We start from the raw sequence: 19,026 nt of genomic DNA, 5'->3' as shown, positions 1-19,026 counted from the left end.
TTCATGTCCTTCCCCAAAATGTGGCATTTACAAGCAAGTTTCACCCACATGGGGCACCAGAGTCATGAAGGACAGCACCTAGGATGTAGATAGCCCACAAGTGTCACGCTAAGTGTTGTTCTCATCCTCAAAACTCCTGACTGACGTGAGGATTCCCTACTTACTGTGTTCTATGGGCACATGGTGGGGTTGAAAATAAGGCATTGATGGTAAATAAACAAAAAAGAGCACTGCTGCTTGGTCACCTCAAGCAGGGAAGAGGAGAGATCTCCTGACTCTTGACAGGGAACTCAGTTATTGGCACAGGCACTTTGTTCTGCGTGGAAGGATCAGGAGCCCTGTATTTGTGAGCTGAACAATAGCATTAGTGGAAAAAAGGGGTGGGACTGAACACTCAAGGCTGCCTGCAGGCTGCTGTGACCTGCAAGGCACAAGCTGGCACACACAGGAGGGCAGAAGGGCTTCCAGCTTTCACGTTTGTGCTGGGCAGAGAATGGTGCCAGTGTGTGCATGTCTGCTGGGTTTCTGACCACAGAAAATGCATACAAAAGCATATATGGTTAAGTGTGAAATATCAGTCTGCCCTTAGAGATGATGCTGAGTTTCAGTATCCCTATAAAGCCTTAACAAAGCATCCAACTGCAAAGGCAAACAAAAGAAGGTGTATGATGAGGAGGGTGCAGCATCCTTCCTTGCACTGACATCCCGCCCCTCTGCCCCCTCATGGGACCTTATACGGTCTGAGATCTTGCTGCAGTAATGGAAGAGGACACGAGGTTTTATTGCCTATCTAATACACTCCCTGAGTAGAAAAAATGAGTCCAGTATTTACCTTGAGATTTAACCTGGACACCAAAGTAATCCTGATCAATCTGTGTCTTCTATTTGTGTTGGGTTTTAATGAGCAAAGTTGAACTGCAGAATGCTTTAGCTTATTGTGTAACAGAAGTCATTACTGAAGGTCTTGATTGAATATAGGAAGTATTTTTTGTTCAAAATCTTCATATTTTATAAATATTCTTTGCAGCCATAGAAATCTTTAAAAAATTTCCTGAAATAAATGAAAACTAGGCATTCTTTTCTGCATATCACCAAATTCAAAGCAAAAACAAGGCAGAGTTTTCATGTATTGCTGGGCCGTGTTCTTTGCACAGCCTGTGGGAGACTGGCATCCCCATCATTGCTGCCCCATGGTCACCTTTCCTTGGGAAACCTCTGGTGCTGCCCCTGGAAGCTTCTTCTCTCTCCATTTTTCTGGTAGGGAATTCAGATCTTGGAGACAAATTAAACCAGTAGGGAGTTAATGTAGCTGAAAGGCTACACACGTGATGGCATGAGCCAAGTGAGCTCTCCTGGTGCCATCACAGTGGACTTTCCCAGCATAGTCTCACACATGTTTCTAAGCTCATCATTCACTTCCACATGGTTCTTATCAGGACTATAAAACTAGCTACTGCTTTTTAAGATTTCCAGGGAAACACCCCTCCCTGTAACTTCTCATTTGCTCCAGCTTCACGTCAAATCATTCTTTTAAAGCACATAAGGCAGCATAGATAAAAATCCCTGTCTCTCATGTTTTCATGATTGCATGGGGATGGTGCATACTGCATGCTGTTATTCTGCACTTAGGCAAGCATGCAATGGATCAAACCAGCCAAAAATCACTTTCTTCTGTTGCTTTCACCTGTCAGCTTTAAGGCTAGAGCAAGAAACTTTGATTCCATGATGTTTCAAACACAGCAAGGCTGGTCTTCAGTCTGTCCTCCCTTCCTGAATGGAGAAACTTGGGGTCACATGCCATTTACAAATATTGGGATACACCTTCAAAACATTTTGTAGAGGCATTTCCAACAGCTAGTTCAAGTGGTAGCAATTCCTGCTTCAATAAATTGCTCCTGAATGCTCATCACTTGCTGGCCTAGAGTGATCACTGTGATTCACACAGCCTAATAGTGATAGGATAAAAGTGGAAGGGCTTCAAAATAAGAGGGGAAATTCAGATTAGATGTTAGAAAGAATTTTTTTACTCAGAGTGGTGAGGCCCTGGCACTGCTGCACAGAGCTGTGGGTGCCCCATCCCTGCAGGTGCCCAAGGCCATGGATGGGCCCTGGGCAGCCTGAGCTGGTGGGAGGCAATCAGCCCACAGTAGGGAGTGGGGCTGGATGTCCTGCAAGGTCCCTTCCAACCCAACCATTCTGATGAGCATTTCAGCTTGCCCCACTAGATGTCAGTGTTGCTTCTGCAAACCGCAGGAGCTGCGGCAGACACCAGGATTCTTATGCTTGTTCAATTGCATTTGCTTTTTTGGAAATGAGGCACTCGTTTCTATACGAGCCACGGCAGCCCCACCTTTAACACAGCCGTAATATTCCTGATGTCTTCAGTGCCTGTGTCCTGGCAGCGTTTGAAGCTCCGGGAGCATCCTGGAGGATGGGGATCTTGCCTTCCGTAGGAGAGTGCTGGGCAGGAATGGAAAGAATATTTCCATCAGTCAGTGTTTGTTCAATGCCTGGCCAAGGACAGCACAAGAAACTGATTGGAAATTGAAAAAGAAAAAAAAATCCATTTTCTTCCTCTTACCTAATGAAGGAAGGAAGAAGATGAAGTTAAGAGCTTTCATTTCTGAAATCTTGGAACCCATAAAAGGTAAAAATCCAATCGCAGAAAATGTTCTTTTATTTAAAAAATCAGTTAGTTTTAATATTTTAAAAGCATAAGCTCTTTCCCGATATGTATTCAGGACATTTAAGATACAGTAAAAGCACATTTTAAAGCAAATGATCACTCATTTTTAATTGTAAGCCAACCTCCATCTAGTCTGACCTAGATGAAAAATAATCCCTTTTTTATACATTAAGAAAAAAAATCATTCATCACTTCTAATAGTTTTATTAAGGAGATAATTAGGAGTCTGAATAAATGCATGTTAGATACAGACTCCTCTGAACAAGTAAAGGTGACAGGTGCCCTCCTGGTTAGTCACACCTCATTAATTCCGGCTGTCACTGAGATCAATCCTTTAACAACTGAAATAACTGTAAGGACCCACTGTAAAATGGAAATTAAAATAGCAGCCAGTTTTGTTTTTTTTAACCAAGGTTTTTCTGATTGTTAAACTCTGTCACCATTAAAATTCATCCTTTCAATCCATCCCTGGAATGTACAGTTAATTGTCCCTTCTAAACACAGTGCACAGTAGGCAATTGCCCTTTTGCATCTACGTCTCTGGATTCAGCTTTTTCATTGAAATATAATTACAAGCGAACTTTGAAGTTGTCATCAAAATGAAGGATTAGTGGCACTGAAAATGAAGGTTTAATGACATGAAATAAACATCAGCTGTAAGCAACCTCTCTTTGCACTTCTAGCTTTTCACCCCTTTCCCACTTCCCTTTTGGACTCACTGATAGTGAATAAGGAGCACAGAGCCAAATTATGCAGTGAACTTTGTTATTAAAACAGCATGAAGTAATACTTTGAACTGGAGAGATATTTACATTTGTTTTGGTCCGTGGTAGCAGAGGAATAAAAGAATCTCTGTGTGACCCAGGGCTTTCTCAGGGACAGATGAGCAATCTCATTGCTTCAACGAGCACATGCTGTCCCACATCCAGCATTCCTTTGCTTAGACAAGCAAGAGTCAAGCCTCATAATGAGATGTCTCCTTATATCAAGTAATATTTATAGAAATACAATGTGCTTATGCATGTCTGCCTGCAGCCTTTCTTGTATTACCGGTGAAACCTTGACCTGGCTTCTCATCCCAGGCAGGCGACACATGCAGTTCATTGCACATCTTGTCATCATCTTTGGTATCCTCCCACTGGCTGGCATTGCAGGTCTTGCTGTGGTCCCACTCTCTTCCACCTGAGCCTGGCCACACTGGAGGGATGGCTTTAGGGTACAGCTCAGCTCATTGAACTGGTGAATCCAGTTAAGATTTCCACTTTGAGTCAGGGAGCTAAACCAGCCAAGCCAGATGCTGATGTTATTCTCTGTTGGTTGCTTTATCTACCTGAATGTGGTCAATGAGTTCTGCACAGCCACACATGCCATGGGGAGGAAAAAGGGAGCTGCAAGCAAGCAGACATTCTTAGACATAGTATAAAACAATGCATATTACACCTTGTGATGACATGACCATGTGATTAATTTGTTCATTAAAGCAGATCAGGTTAATCAGAAAGCATCCCAAAAAGTACCTCCACAGACAGCAGTTTCCTGTTGTGTCTGCTGGTTGACATGACCCATTTTGGGGCCTCCCATCATCTGATGTAGGAGGGTTGGATTTGATGACCTTTAAGGTCTTTTCCAACCCGAGCTATTGTATGACCCTATGTGGCACAGCTGTGATGGTTCAGCATGGGATCCCATCTCTGTGGCTGCCTGGGTTAGATACAGAGGTGGCTCACACTTACTTGCATGGGTAGAGCTGCCATGAGCTGCAGCCCTGCTCCTCCTTTTCTGAGCTGTCAGCCATGGTCCCATGCATTGAATCTGGTCACTCAACAGAAAACCACCCACATGCCTTCCTCAGGGCCATTTTTCAGATGCATTGGCTCATTTAGGCTGAGATATATGAATTCCAGAAGTGCCAGTCCAGTGGTGAAGAGGTGAAGACCAGCTGGCTGGAGATGGTAGGGAAGAAGCAGCAGCGAGGTCTTGTGTTAACCATCCTCTCTACCAGCGCCACATCCTCTGCCAGGATTTCTTTGTTCTTCATGCCTATGTTTCATCTGCTCCTTCTCATCTGTATGAGCTTCTTCTCTGCTGGGAGCTCCTCTGCCCTCTTGCTCTGGCCATCCATTGGGACCATTTTGACCCCAGCCACCAAACCCCAGCAAAGCTCAGGCATGGCTTCAACCATCAGAAGCTGGGGCTTGTCTCACCTCTGCCCACCTCCAGCAGCAATGGGCACAGGCACCTCAAATGACACACTCAACATTACAAACCCTCATAATAATGCATTCCAGAACTATGATCATCATAGTTGATCATAGTGCCTGCAAGGTGTGCTTTTTTGAGATTGCTTTTTCCAACAGCAGCAGTACATGTGATAAATAACAAAGCACTGTGCTGGCCTGTATGTCAGTAGATATTCTGCAGAAATTGAAATCCAGAAAAAATACTTATTTCTGCAGAACAAGGGACAGAGACTGGGGAGATGGTGACCAAAGCTGGGACATGATCTGCACCTGGGGGGTGGGAGGAGAACTGTGGGGAGCAGGGCTGTGTGGTCCTTCACAAGGATCCCAAAGCTGTATGGAAAAATAGATGGAAAAAACAGGCACGTGGTGAGTGTTGGCACAGCACTGACCAGTGCCCTCTGTGAAGCAGAGCTTTGGTGGTGCAGTAATTCCCCCGTGCCTGGTAATAGGGCCTCAGCAGACAAAAATAGCTGGGTTTGTCATGGGGAGGATGACACTGCCAGGTGGACTGGGCCATGCTGCAGGGAGAGCCTGACACAGTCAGAAAATGCAATAGCCTCTTATTTAGCACACATTTCATTTGGTTTCAGGAAAACTATTTGCCAGTCAATACAAAGCCATTTACTCAGGAGCTGGAGGCTTCCTGCACTGCTGCAGAAGGTTCAGTAGCTTGGGAACCTCGCAATGGGCTTAAGGGAGAGGACACAGCCTATAAAGCAGCTTTCAAAATAGATGGGTGTGTAAATGAAGGAACAATTCAAAGACTCCGTGCGATGCTCCCAGTCAACGCTTATCAAAACATCAGAGCTGTCCCATATCATCTATAACAGATGACAGTTCACTAAATATATCCAGGATGCCAACACAAACAGCACTAAGTACCAAAACAGGGGATCACTGCTCCACGTGCTGATTTTCAGTCTGCTCCGCACAAAATTGGAGCTGAGAGGACTCAGAAAAAGACACAGTTGTACAGAAAATGTTACACTATACACAACGGGAACTTCACACTACCTGTGCTACTCAATTAGACTTTTCATCTAGAAAACAGTATAAATCAGAAAATAATAAGGGTAATGAATTAAAAGTAATAAGTTATTTATATCTTCTGCCCCGGGATTCATTATAAATATTGTCTGCTTTTCAGACATGTGCATATATACTCATTGTTCTGCACCTTTAATTGAACAAGTACTTAGCTCAGATGCTTTTCTGCTGACAACTCTGTGGAGTTACACTAGTAATAGTCCTGACCATTGCTTACTAGTGTTTGCATTGAGGTTCTGCTATGAAACCTGGAATCAAAAGATATTGCCTCAAATCCAATCATAGATACCATAGTAAAAGCACCTTCTTTAGTCTTTGTATACGTATGAAAACATCAACCTAAAGGAGTCAGGAACACATTTCCTACTGAAATTTAAGAAGATAGCGTCTAATTCCCTCCATTCTTCTTGCAAATCTCAGCCAACTGAATCATCAGTGAAGAAATACTCATTTTAGTGGGATTCCTAAACAGCACAGGACTCATCCCAAGTGAGAGCTACACACAGAGCAGGGCAGCATCCAGGCAGATTTGTGTTTGCCTGGGCTTTAATCTCCTTGCAGAGAAAATTCCAAACTTGAATGTATGGAAAATTGGTGTTGCTAATCTTATTTTGCAGGAGAAAAGGAGCATACCTCAACCAGCATCTGGCAAGGTACAGGCTTTTAGCTTCTGACTTAGAAGAAACCTTGTATACACTGCACTGGTTGGTAGTATCTAGAATTACATGTTTTTCCTTAGAAATTTTAAAAATGCAATACCAGCCTGAATCCCCTTTTTCTGTATTGTTTACCACTGTGTAGCAACAGCAAAGCAGCACACATTTCATAGGCCATAAAAATCAGAATGGGCTTAATCCTTTTCTCACACTAGATTTACATTGGTGCCCCTGTGAGTAAAGTTGGCAGTAAAGATGTTGACAGAGTGGATGGCTGGCCAGGGCCCAAGGGCACACATTTTTGAAGGTAGTGATTGAGATTACTCAGTTTTGTTGCCAGAGAAGTCTTAACCCCACATCTTTCTACTGAGGGTTTTTTGTTCTCCATTGAATCATATTGGAAAGCAACTACCCGGGAGTTGCTGAACAGGGCCATGCTACAATCACTGAGATACTAGCATCTAATTCCCTCCATTAGGAAGGTAGGTGCCCTGAACATTGTAATATAGTTGTTGGCCAAAGCAAAACTATTGCATGTCTTCCCTGAGTCCCAGAGAAAGGGTTTCAGGAATGACAGGAGGCCATCAAACAAAAAAATGTGTTGGTCCTTGGGTGCCTTCTGCTGTCCAGCTCTGCTTTACAAGCCCCTGGGGCTTGCAGACCTCCTGTTGGAGCTATTTTGCAAAGAAAGTGCTTACCCATTTCTTCTATGTCCCTGAATTCAAACCTAGTATCCAAGTGTTGCACTGTAGTATTGCAGCTTCTGATTTGGTCAGCTGAATAGAGGGTTTCTTGGCAAGTTTCTCTTACCCAACTTCTCTGCAAAAACTGAGATACCATGCTGTTGCTGGGGTGCAAGGTGCTCCAAGACACCAGCCAGCCCTGGGGCGTGAGCGTAAAGCTGACAGGATCAGCATAGCCTTGATGGCAGGCTGCTTATAGCCCTCTTACAAATACACTGTGCTGCAGCTGTGACAGGCTAAAGATAAAAGATACAGGTTTTTTTCATTAGACTAACTTCATGAAAAAGTGAATAAAACTTCAGGGTTTAAGATAAAGGGAATTCAAGTCTAAAACCTTGCCTGAGTTCACTGATAAGATCAGGTCAAGGTCTGATGATCAATCTAACAAGCTTCTAAAACTGCTGCACCCACACAGATCATCAGGAATGCAAGGCAGTGAGCAGGACCCGAAAAGGTGAAAAATTTACTTTGAATAGCATAGATTCACTAATGATGAACCTATTCCAGTTTTCCTACAATTTGCTGCAACTTTAGCATTATTAACCTATTTTTCTCTTCTGAAGCTGTGCTTCTCTGTTCTTAAATTAGCTGGTGACCTAACAAAGTATTTAAGCATGTGTAACTTTAAACATGCAAGTGCTACCACTGACCTCAGCAGAAACAGTTAGGTGTTAAAGGCAACGTCCCTGCCTAAGCGGTCTGCAGGGTTGCTGTCTTATACTCTGAGGAGAATGTCATACATAATGCTTAGATTAAATGGGAGGGGAAAGGGAGCATTCCTAACATGATTACATTCAGGCTTCCTTTTATGTTTTGCAGAGGAAAACAGTATGCAAATACTGCACGTGCCTGCATGGATTCAACCTTTATTTCCTCTTTCTTGATCTCCCTAATTCTGACAAATACATTGCCTGTGGTTGTTGAGCAAGAATCTCTCCTCCAGGGACTGTACCATGGGCCATGTGGGGGAGGGGGCACTGTGTATTTAAGCAGATCCCCATGCCCCTTGCTTCTTTCCCCCTCCAATGCTCTTGCTCCAGCTGCACCTCTGCAGAGATGGGGTAAAATCATACCTGGGCACTGAGCCAGAGTGAAAATAATGGGGATGAGGAAGGTGCTGTTTTTTTTTTAAGCCATTTCTGGATCTGATTGACTACACAACTGCACAAAGAGCTGCACCAGCATAATGGACGGCATGTAAGGCAACCAAAGTGATGCATGCAGAACCACCTTGCTTCCTCTGTGTTGCTGTGGCAGCAGGGAGGAGGGAAGGAGAATCCAAAAATGAGTTTCTGCTCTCACCTTTCCCCTTTCCTGCTTCTCTATCCTGCATGGGTTGGGGTGAGAGGAGTGCAGCCAGGTGTGGTCATGGAAGTTTCTGGTATGGTGCTGGTCCCTTATTCTCTTGCTGTACCATCCTGATACCAGGTCCAGCTCATACTGTTTGTGTCCATTTCTCTGCTGGATTCTGCTGCCCCTCAACTGTACCTGTTTGTGTATCCTTGCTGCCACCAAATCCTGAAAGCAATCCATCTGAAAACAAAATACTGTTCCTCTGAGCTAGTTGTCATCTAACTCCCAGCTCCAGCATACAGTGTGCTGGCACAACACAAAGGGTTGCATGCAGGAGAAAGAGGAAGGTCAGTAGGCCAAAGGTTCATTCTGGCACACCAGAGTGTAAACGTGGCTTGGAGTATCCAAACAAACACAGTTTACACAGACATCACTATCCTTCAGAGTCAACATTTTATCCAGCAGATGTGAGGAATTTGCTCTCTCTCCAATGCTGGATTCCAGTTGTGCAAATTCTCCATTGTAGGAGGGATGTCCTACCATGGAATTCATGTCCTTATCTCATGTGGGACCTGACAGCTTGAGATACCTGGATGCCTTGTATGGGACACACCTTGCAGCACCCAGCTCTGCGTTTGCTGGATGGAGTGGTGTGGGAAAGGCAGGACACACCCACAACTCTTACAAAAACTTCTCATTCCCACTGTGTTCACCTTCACTACTGCTGGTCGAGCTTTGGTTGCCCAGCTTCCAGCTGTAATCTTCCATGAAGACTGACCCACAGCAGCTGCTTGCTGGCCTCCCATACACCTGTCAGGTCTGCAGCAGCTCCTAGCTGGAGGACTGTGCCTGAAAAGAGATTAAAGCTTATTTTCAGAGTTTTAGGTTGTACTGTGTAATCAACAGATATAACATTTGGATATAAAGTAGGTGCTTATGACTCAATTTTACCTCTGAGTCTCACAATGTCTTTTTAATGGTGTTACTATTTAATTGTCTGCATTATGTCTGCCCAATAGCATCACTTAATGTAATACTTTCTGTTGTGCCTTCAAAGTACTTTATAAGCTAATTATGAAATGAATAATTCAAGTGTAAATAGACACTGTGTGTTTGTATTTGACAAAGCATGTCAGAGAGCTGCAGCACTGTGTAAGCTGAACGAGGAGCTCTACAGTTTATGTCAGAGGGAAAAGCATGGAGTGGTAATGCTCCACTGCACAAAAGGCTCCATGAGACTTTTTCTGCAGTCCCAGAGGGCAAGAGCTTTGGAATAATTATTGAAGTAACAAAGCTTATATTTGATGTTACAACTTTTTCTGTCCCGTACTTAAACTCAAGATTGAAATACATCAGTCAAAGCTAGTAAACAAGTTGAGGATGCTTGTTTCACTTCAAGCATATGCACAGTGGTAAGCATAACACAGAAGTTAGGAAACTACAGCAGAGGGCCTGAATCATTGGATCATAGAATGGCCAGGGTTGAAAAGGACCACAGCCAACCAGCAGACCAGGCTGACCAGAGCCACATCCAGCCTGGCCTTGAATGATTCCAGAGATGGGGCACCCACTGCCACATCCAATGCAGCCCTCTGCCTTCTTCTGTGTCTGTGGAGTATCAGACAACACTGTCACTGTACAAACTCGATGGGAACCCCAGTGCTCGTTTAGCACAACTCCCTAGTTGATTTAGCACAACAGCAGCATGAATCAGAGCAGGTGTTTGCCAAGGCAGAGCAGTCAGGTTATAACCAGCTTTGGCTGGCACTTCTGCAACAAACTGCATTCTTGACTCCAGCTACAAAGCAGGCAGGAAGGTACAGGGCTCACTATTGACTGGAAAAGAAAAAAAAAGTCTTTACAGAAAATCAAGTGCCCAAATTTGGCAGAGCTTTAGACATATCTATGGGCATAAAACACTTGCCTAAGTAGTCATGAAAGAGTGAAACATTTGGTTTTCTAGCCTCAGTAGCTTTAAACTGGAAGAGAGTGGATTTTGACTGGATATTAGGAAGAAATTCTTCACTGTGAAGGTGGTAAGACACTGGGACAGGTTGCACAAAGGTTATGGATGCCCCCTCTGTGGATGCATTCAAGGCCAGCCTGGATGGGGCTTTGAGCAACCTGCTCTAGAGGGAGGTGTCCCTATCTATAGCAAAGGGTTGGAACTGGATGACCTTGAAGGTCCCTTCCAACCCAAACCATTCTGTGACTCTGTAATTCTATGACCTTATTTGTTTCCACTTAGGTTGGCTGACGTTTTATCAGCACAGATTCATCAAACCACGGAACCATTAAGGCTGGAAAAGACCACTAATATCCCCAAGTCCAACTCCACCATGCCCACTGCCCACGTCCCCCAGTGGCACATCTCCACAGTTCTTGAACACCTCCAGGTACGGTGACCCCCCAGTCCCTGTGCAGCTGTGCCACCGCATCACCACTCCTCCTGAGAAGAAATAAGTAGTTTTTGGGAAGCTACCTTTTCCTACGGGTAGCTCGCTGAACTCTGAAATCTCACTCTTATTACCTGTACCCTCTAACTTTGTGAAGTCCACAGCCAAAAGCTACCCAGTACCAAATGAAACAAATAGAAGGTATTTCTTCCTATCCTTACAAAAAAAGGAGAGAAAGAGAGAAAAAAAGAAGCAAAAAGAAGCCCACCCTCCTCCGAAGTTCTGAAAACCCTTTAAGTTGCTGTGCCAACACAGTCGGTCCCCATTCACCCCCTGCACGCAGCCTAGGCAATGCCAGCTGCTGCCGCCATTGCTTGGGACCCGCGGAGCAAAGGTGGCCGTGCGCGGATGTGTGAGCGGCGCCGAAAGGAAAACCGCGGTGCTCCGGCCGGGAGCGGCTCCCAGGCGGCGCCGTGGGCAGCCCCGCGGCGGGAGGCGGAGGAGGCGGGGCGCGGGCCGGGCCGTGCCGTGCCGTGAGGGCTGCGGCCGCTCCGCCTCACCGCCCGCGGGCGGGGGGGCGCGCTCGCAGCGGCCGGGGCGGGGAGCGGCCGGCGCCGGTCCCTCCTCCCGCCCGCGCTCAGTACCGCCGCCGCCCGCGCTCGTTACCGCGCCGCCGCCGATGTCCGGACCGCTCCCGCGGTGAGTGCGCCCCGCCGGATCCCGCCCGGCCAGAAGTTCGGCGCGGCCCGGCCTCGCCTTTGTGCGCGGAGCGGCCCCCTGCCCCGCCGCGCTCCGCCGCGCTACCTGCCGCTCTTTGTTCCCGCCGCCTTTGTTCCCTCGGTGCCGGCTGCACCTTCGGCGCCGCCTGCTTTCACCCCTACCCCGCTCCCTTCCCACCTTCCGCCGCCTTGTAGCCGGGAGGAACGGACGAGAAGCCCTGGGGCCGAGCGGGCCGCCCGGCGGAGTTCGCTGCGGGACGCGGCCGGAACCGGGCGTGGGATCTCCGCCTGGGGCAGCTCCGGGCCTGAACCCTGCGCTCGGCGGGAGGCGGCGGGGCTCAGGGAGAGGGAACGGAGCGCGGTCGGCGGGCGGGCGGGCAGCGCTTGTTCCCCCGCAGCTCCGCTTCGCGTGGGGGGCACGGAGCGTTGTGAAGTCCTCATCTCTTCGGTGTCGCGTTCAGAACTCAGCGTGGTTACTTGTTCGGGAGAAGTTCCCGTCGGAGCGAAAAGCAGCAGTGACTTTTCCGTTAGCAGTTACGGAGCCGTTCCCGCCCTGCTAACAGCTGAGGGCTCCCCGCGCTTCCCGCTTCTTTCTCTTTTCCTGCCCCGGGAGCCGTTGGCTCCTGCAGCGGTTGGTGCTGAGCGGTGCCGGCGTGCTCTGCGGCACGTGGGGACCTCGGGCTGTTGCTTGGCAAGGAGCGTGGGTCAGGTGCAGGGCTTGGAGGGAAGGATTCCTCGGTCCCACCTAAATGATGAGAATCACAGAATCGTACAGATTCGGAGGGACCGCTGAAGCCCAACCCCCTGCTAGCACAGGTTCTGTTCAGTAGGTTGCATGGGAAAGTTGACTGGGGAAGGTCTTGAATACCTCCAGAGAAGGAGACTTCAGCACCTCCACGGGCGGCCTATTCCAGTGCTCTGTTACCTTCAAAGTTAAGTCTTTCTTCCCTTTTTGCACATGAGCTGCTGCATGAATTGAGCGGTAGAGCAGGTGCACATTCCTCGAGTCCGTCCAAGTGCTCAGGCAAAAACCGTCAGTGGGTTTGTTTGAGAGCTCTCACAGCCTCTTGATCCTTTCTTGGACTGGTGCACCTTTCAGGATGCAATATGTCCCACCTGTCCTCTCCCCCCTTTTTCCAATCGTTTTTGTCCATCACAGCTCTCAGGGTGCTCTCCCATCATGGAACTCAGAAGTGCCCCGTGCAGAATCTTGGCTCATTTGTGGCTTGACTGAAGTGACAAAACCTCCACTCACACCTCTGTTTGAAACGTGATATTTGAAAATGTGTGCAAACCTCTGGCACCTGGTGAGCTGTCATGGCCTTTCACCACCCCTGCGGCTGTTCGGCAGAGCAGGGGCAGCTATTAGTGCTGCCCACAGTGATGGTCCCCACCATGCCACGCTTACAGCTACCTCACCTCACAACCGGGGCAGCCCAAAGAACTGATTTCCAGGATGGAGCAGGTGGGATGGGAAGGGCTGTGTGGGGTGGGAGCAGATTACCTGGAACCTGCTGGGAAGGATGGGGATGAGCTACAAAGTGCTGGGAGTGAGGGGCGCTGGCAAAGGGGTGATTGCAGGGGTGATGAAAACACTGGTGGTAATTGCAGCCAGTGCTGCAGTGATTGATATTGCAGTAGTGTGTGGTTCCCTTTGTGCTAGATGCTGTACAAATATGTATTCAGAAGTGCAGGTGGTTGTTCTCATCGTCAGAGTGAAGGATAATGAATGATAGCTGCCTTTTTACTACAGCTATCTATAGCAATGTACATCAGAGTTCCTTTATTTAAACAGATACTTACAGATAACTTCAGGAAGCAAATATATCTTAGGTACCGTGGATGTCAACTGAGAACTATGCAGCTTAAGAGGGGCAAAAAAACTTTTTCTCCAAGTAAAACTGATCAAAAATTCACTGAAGTAAGTGGGAACTGTGTTGGTGTGAGCAGCGCTTGTCTAGTCCTGGAGTGTGCTGTGTTTTAGTTATCTGTCAGACAGATTATAAGCACAGACACAATGAAGTAATTCAAGAAGTGGCGTGCCTTAATGATCTAATAGGCTTAAAATGCTTTATCTCCCAGGCTGCTAGTTTTACGTCATCAATGAAAGTAGTTAAAGCAGTTTTTTACTCTCGATTTTATGTTGCTACTTTTGGTAGGTTTTGGGTAAAGCTGTTTCTTGTGTTGACAAGTCTGCATTTGAGGGGAAAATGGACCATAGTTTAGCCCTTTTACTGAGTTCATTGTAAGCACTGTAACATCCCTTTACCGGTAATTAATTCCATAAACAGCGAGATCAGTTCCGTTTGTTTTCCTCACCATCTGAGTATAGAAATGAATGAAAGAAGAAATCCCAAAGAGTGCAAGAAGAAGCACAGCTTGATAGATCAGGTATAAAGAGGCCCATTCATCTGAGTTTATCTGTAGTACAGGGATATGCCCTTACCCCATGAATCATCTCCTAACATCTGTTTGCAGCTCTGTTTTCTTAGCAACTGCGGCTCTGTTAGATCTGGATTCTCAATGGCCGGGTTTGTACAGGGAGATGTGAAGAGACGATCCAGACTCTCACTACTGAAGCTGTGCCTTTGAGCCAGTTCAACCCATTTGTTTTCTTCCCTGGAGCACAGTGAATACTGGTTTTAAATTCTAGCAGCTGGGATGCTTATATGTGTATGTGTGCAAAGAGATGCTTATCTGTTGCTTACCACAACTGAAGTGTTTCCCCAGCATTACCTGGCAGCGGTGGAGGACCAGCCAGCTGGCTGTGCAGTTGCTCATGTTGAAGGAGGTGAGCCGCTTGTACCACACTTTCCCCAGCTTCCCCTCAGTTTGTTTTGAGCTGTCACAGGGCTTTTAGATGTGGGAGAGGATGTAGTCTCTTCTTGCAGAGTCGGAGAAGCATTTGAAACAGAGGCAGTGATTGCGAGAGAACACTCCTAGCGACCTGCCTGTTGGAACATGCAGCTGGATTAGTTGGTGGGATTACAAGTGCGGAGTGCTGTATGAGTAACACTTTGGGACTGGATCCATAAGCTGTGATTAAGGGGAAGGTGACATTTCGTACACCTCTCACCTAATCTTCCTTTGCCTGAGTTTCATCTGTGACTGGTGTGGGTAGAAGGAATACTGCTGTAATCGAGATACAGGTGGCCATGCAGCCACCAGGACATCAAGTTTATCTGAGTTCTGTCAACTTTGCTCTGAAGAGGTTTGGGGCAGATTATTCAGCTGAAGCTGAATTGATCTGGACCACAAATGTGTTATGGGAGTACCAAAAGCTTGTCCAGGACCGTAGATCAAAACCTGGTAGTGTATGTTACGTCATAGGACATAGATTTTACTGGTTGCCCTTCCTGACTTGTGTCCCATGAAGCATGAAGGGTGTTGGCAGCAAGTAGCTGCTGTGAAGGGTGAACTTATTTTGGCTTGGGACAATGCTGAGAGCGTGAAGACCACTGCATTTGTTTGTGAAGGGATTGTAGAGTGGAAATGGGAAGACTGAAGAGGTTCTGCTAATACTGGCCAACTTTGCATGATCTTCATGGATCACAGGACATGAATCCTGGTACTAGTGAGCATATGAAGAAAGCAGTCTCTGTACATCACCTAGATCACAGTTTTCATAACAGCAGGTAAAAAAAGCTGCTTCTCTGGAAGTGCTAAGGGCCAGCATAGAGGGAGTGGAGAAAAATCTTGCATTTCACTTAGCTGAGCGCATGGAGAGGGAGAAGAAAAAAGCTGTGCTGGGGAAAGGGCTGTTATCTGCCCACAGGAGGGGAAATGGGGCAGAACTTTGACTCTGGTCTAAACCACAGCCCCTGGTCTGTCTCAAAGAGGCATGTTTGCTTTCTCACCATCCTGCAGCCTGCTGATAACTCCCCACACAATGCAGCCAAGCAAACAAGCTTGAGACATTTTGCTGACCCTGATACAAGAGGTACTCTTTGCAGCAAGGGATAGGGGGAAGGGGAAGAGAATAATATTAGGTATTTGAGCTTTAAGATTCAGGCTGCAAGTTCTATCAAAGGAAATGACAATTAAGATGGAAAACAAAGCACTTACAATTACTTTCATGGTAGTGTGGGGAGGAGGCAGAAATGTGGATTTTACAGGAAGAGGTTTTACTTTTTGGGTCTTTTGACTTATTGATTGCCAGGAGAATCACAAGAAGTTGAAATGAAATGAAGAGTTGAGGGTGGAGAGGGGAACACACTGCTGCCTGTGCCCTGTGTGTCTGTGGCTAAGGGATGGTGTACAGCTGGCCACAGTGTGCTTGTAAAAATGTTGGAAGTGGACAGCTTTAGGAATTTTTTTGTGTGTTTGTTGGCATCAGAGAGAACTCTGCTTTGTGTTGGGTTGGTTTGGGTTGTTAACATCCACCTGGGTGATGCAGGGAGGAAAATGACAGCTGCCCCACAAGCAGCATGTCTTACTTATTGGGAACTCTCATGAAGCAAGCTTTGGTTGCAGGTATATTTCACGAAAGCTTGAAGTTCAGTGATTAAACCATAGAGTCATAGAAAATCTCAAGTTACAAGGGACCCATAACGAACACTGAATCCAAGTCCTTTTCCATACAGGACCACCCAAAAATCAGTCCATATGTATGAGAGCACTGTCCAGATGCTTCTTGAATTCCAGTAACCTCGGAGCTGTACCCACTGCCCTGGGGATCCTGTTCCAGGGAAATGAAACTCTTCTAGCAGAACTAAGCCCTCTCAGTGAAGGTAGCTGTGTGTCATCCAACTGCAGGATGTTGGGGAGGAAGGGATGTGCAGGGCACTTGCACCTGGTGCCTTTGGGGAGGCAAACCTTCTCACCTAACTGGAAACACAGAGGTACTTCTTTGTTTATGTCCTTTCTCTCAACTTAAATTGTGAGATTCATCTTGCCAAACTACAGCAAAGCTGTCTGCATGCGAGACAGTTGTCTAGACTCCTTTCATAGTCACCAGAGAGGAGCAAGTGCTTCTGGGCCATGATTCATCCACACTGACATCTAAAAATACCCTGGATGAACTGCCCTAAAAGTGCCTGTTCCTCTCCATTGTTTCTACAGTGTCCAAACAATGGAGGCACATGGAGGCATCTCTGTTGGAGATGTTTAATGTCAGGAGAGCTGAGCCTCAGCCAAAATGTCTAATAGCACAGCACAGGTTCTAGGAGGGCTGTGCGTGTCCTTGTTTCTGTCATATAGGTTGTGCTGCATGAGGCAGTGGAGCCTTGAAGGCCTGACCTGGAAGCAGAGGGCAGACAGCAATGTCCTGTTCAAAGCCTTCCTCCTCCCCTAGTCATTCTCTGGATTTGGGAAGGCTTCAAGCTGCACCTGCAGCGCCAGACAATCTTCTGCTATAAATAAGAGGCCAAAGGGGATTTGGAGAGTGGCTTTTTCAAGGTCACCCCTCAGGTTAGTGGCAGTGACGATGACAGCAGACTCCCAGGGGTGTGCTCCTTCTCTGTGCTCCCTGCTGCAGCCTTGCAAGCATCCGTGCTCCCAGAGTGACACAGTGAGTGGTGATGGACGGCACCTGGTAGGTAATCATCACCTTTTCATGAAAACTTAATGCAAAATGTTAGGTATATTATTACATTTCTGTAAAACCCATGCTTCAGGCACATCACTGAATTACTGCGTAGCCGTTGGGCTAGTGGGGATAATTGCATGCATGCTCAGAAATGGTTAAACCTTGAAGGAATAAATGTGCTGCACTTTAGGCTTACAGTAGTTGAAGACAGCGTGTATGGTTAATTAATGATGCATGGAAATTTTTTAAGCTCACCTGAAACTTGCAGTGAGCCAAGCCATTGCAGTCGCATGGGCAGCTCTGACCTGGTCTGCCCTGAAGCGTGGCTACTGCTGCAGTCTTACTTAGCAGCATGGAAGAGAAAGCATGGGTTTTCTGGGAAAAGCCTGACTTACCTGTGCAGGTAAACCATGGAAGATAAAATTTCCCTAAAATTTCTCCTGTGTAGAAAACTAGTTTGCAGCAACAGAACTTCCTTTTCCAAATGAACTGAGTATCTAAGGGGAGAGTTTGCTGAAGGAATTTGCTTGACTAACAGATACAAAGTACAGGTGCATACTGAGCACTGGATGGACCTCCTGCACCTCCAGTTTCAGACAAACACTGGAGCATTCTCCTGTCTTTTTTTTGGTAAGGGAGAGAAGAACATGTTAACAGTGAAAGAGAAAGAACTTGTTATGTGAGGCTGGCTTTGATTCCTGAAGTTGTGCTCTCGGGATCTGTGGTTGAGCTGTGTGAGGTGAAACAAATTGCAATTTGATCCCAGGGAGGAGAAATGAGAGGAGGAGGAAAGAGCAAACTATTAAATAAGAGCTGGGAGGAAAGCCAGCCTCCAAAAATAAACATTGAAGATCAATTCCAGGTACTTCCTGGTATTGTCATTCTGCTTCATCAACCACTTTGACTGCAACAAGTGGTTGTGAAGTTAGCAGGCTGACAGCTTTACAGTTGCTTTTGTATAAAAGCGTCAACAACAACAATCCAAAACAATACTTTTTATTAAAAAAAAAAAAAGAAAGAAACCCTGTCTGATAGATTGTTTGCAAAGTTGTTTCTTACGCAGATTTGGGTGGGATGTTGGTGACGAAATCCTCCTGGGATGGAGAAGGCAGAACTTGTTATTGCAAGAGGAGAGTAAGAGCAGAGCTGGCTTCATTTGGGGATAGAGAAAAATTTGAATTTTCTTCCTAATTATGTGCCTGGGGTTCCCAAAAAGAAGGAAACAAAGTTGTGCAATGAAGGTGTTCCTGCAGAGTGGCAGTGCCTTTCTGGTGCGGGCAGGCTTTACCTTCTACAAGTGAATGCTTCCTGTTTGGAAAGCTTGGAAGCAACTCTTACCGTGTCTCTTCTTGCAGAGGATCTCAGAAGAGCTGGTCCTATGTTTTACTGTACTCAAAGCAGGTGCATGGATTGTAAGGAAACCAAAGCATATCCTGTTCCTTGTATCCTGCACGCCAGCTCCTTGCTGGAGTTTCACCAAGGGCAGCAGCTCCAAGAGAAAGTGATGCAGAAGCACACATTGGCGTGTGCAGTTGGCCAGAATGCCAGGCTCCTGTTGGCTGTGATGCTGCCAAGGCTGCCTGGCTGGCTGGGGAGAGCATGGTGCAGTGGTGGTGCTTACGCAATGCACATTTACTGTTGCTTGATTGGACTTGTCCATAAGTAACTGGATGTTAGTAATTCTGCTGCCTTTCAGTGAGGGAAATGCTCAGGGCT

At 46.6% G+C, this 19,026-nt stretch overlaps 2 protein-coding genes across 3 annotated transcripts in view; one reads left to right on the top strand and one right to left on the bottom strand.

Annotated features, from left to right (window-relative positions):
* Window positions 1-19,026, bottom strand: part of WDR89 (WD repeat domain 89) — a 320,794-nt gene that overhangs the window by 54,943 nt on the left and 246,825 nt on the right. The gene's annotated exons all lie outside the window — the stretch shown is intronic.
* Window positions 11,641-19,026, top strand: part of SYNE2 (spectrin repeat containing nuclear envelope protein 2) — a 172,108-nt gene continuing 164,722 nt past the window's right edge. The window contains exon 1 of the mRNA XM_048948676.1: window positions 11,641-11,763. The gene's annotated coding sequence lies outside the window, so the exon portion shown is untranslated. The remainder of the gene's footprint in view (window positions 11,764-19,026) is intronic.

The sequence above is a fragment of the Lagopus muta genome, chromosome 6, assembly GCF_023343835.1.
Source record: "Lagopus muta isolate bLagMut1 chromosome 6, bLagMut1 primary, whole genome shotgun sequence".
NCBI lineage: Eukaryota > Metazoa > Chordata > Aves > Galliformes > Phasianidae > Lagopus > Lagopus muta.
This window is presented reverse-complemented; position numbering and strand designations above follow the sequence as displayed.